Genomic DNA, 1,676 nt, shown 5'->3' with positions numbered 1-1,676 from the left:
TTCATAGTTCACATAGGAAGAACTTCAACATGATCCTTGCTGATTTACAGAATGGAACAGATACATATTAAATTGAGGTTATATAGAAGCTGTTCTCCAAATATCCATAGATTAAAATAGAACTATAGGACACATGAGGGTGGTGGCAGTAAGAAGGATTCTGATTTTGTGTGTGTGGCTGCTTTTAGCTTTCTTTTCTGACGAGAATCTTGATGGGTTTTTGGTCATCTGAACTAAACAGTGCCGGCAAATATGAGAGACAAAAGTCTTTGCATATGTCTCAAGCAAAGGATTTCCAGATGGTCTGATTATATTGACGTAACAAGGGTCCTGGTCTAAAACCAATGCACCTATAATATTACTGCACATCTGTGGGATTTTTGCATGACTGTACTAAACCGTTGCAAAGTTTTCTGATTTTAAAGCACTGATGAAAATATTTCCCAGAAAACATCCAGTTTGCTGTAACAATATTTTATTTCCCAAGCTCACCACATGACTTTTTGTGGCTCTAGTTGCCATAAAAGACCTGGCACCCAAACAGAGTGGATGGCCTCACTCTCTCAACCCCCCTGGCCTGGCATGTGTCAGCTGCAGCCTCACGCATGGGGCTATTCATACCCCAAGTTTCATTCCTAAATGGTTTTTCAGCACCGCGACAGGTGTATGCAGCAACATACCCGGCCAAGCAGCAACAGGGCGCTGCCAGCACTGCTATCGGCACAGCCAGCACGTGCCTTGCTATCAGAATTACAGCAACCGGCTCAGCTGGCAAACTTTGCTTTTCCGAGAGGAGGAAGGGGGTACAATAATAATAATAATAACAATAATAACAATAATAACAATAATAATAATAATAATAATAATAATAATAATAATAATAATAATAATAATGAGCTTGGGGGGGGGGGGGGGGAGAATCAGCCTGTCTGCAATAAAACCTGTTTGACGAGTGGGAATAACATTCACATTCATATTATACTCCTATCCCTTTTAGAAAGTGATCTAAGGTCACAGAGCTCTACAGAGTTTTTCTCTTTTCTTTTTCCTTTTTCCTTTCCTTTCCTTTCCTTTCCTTTCCTTTCCTTTCCTTTCCTTTCCTTTCCTTTCCTTTCCTTTCCTTTCCTTTCCTTTCCTTTCCTTTCCTTTCCTTTCCTTTCCTTTCCTTTCCTTTCCTTTCCTTTCCTTTCCTTGTCTCTTCTCTTTTTTTTTTTCACTTTTTCTTTTATCTTCTCTTTTTCTTCTCTTCTCCCACCCCCTCCTCTCTCCCTCTCCCTCTCCCTCTCCCTCTCCACCTTCCCCCGCAGGAACACGCCGTTGCCGAGCCCTGCCCGTCAGCTCCCGGGCTGGGGGGTGGCACTCCCCGCCGTGCGGGGGCGCCCCGCCGCCGCCGCTTCGCCGCCGCCCGTGCCGCGCCTCTTCTCCAGGCATTACGGTAGGAGGGCCGCGCCGCGCCTCTTCCACCTGCCAGCGGGCTTTAAAGTTGCAGCCGGCCGAGACGCGCGATGACTCGGGTCCCGGTGCCCGGGGCAGGCAGGCGGCAGCTGCTGCCGGGGCGCATCGCATCGCGGTCCCGCAGCCGGAACAGGGCCGGGCTCCCCCTTGGCCTTAGCGGGAGTTTGTCTCCGCCGCCCCCGCCTGCTTGATTGTGCCTTTCCACCCCGTGGCAAAGGAGG

This window comes from Vanellus vanellus, assembly GCF_965231255.1.
Source record: "Vanellus vanellus genome assembly, chromosome: Z".
Classification (NCBI taxonomy): domain Eukaryota; kingdom Metazoa; phylum Chordata; class Aves; order Charadriiformes; family Charadriidae; genus Vanellus; species Vanellus vanellus.
Note: the sequence above shows the minus strand (reverse complement) of the source record.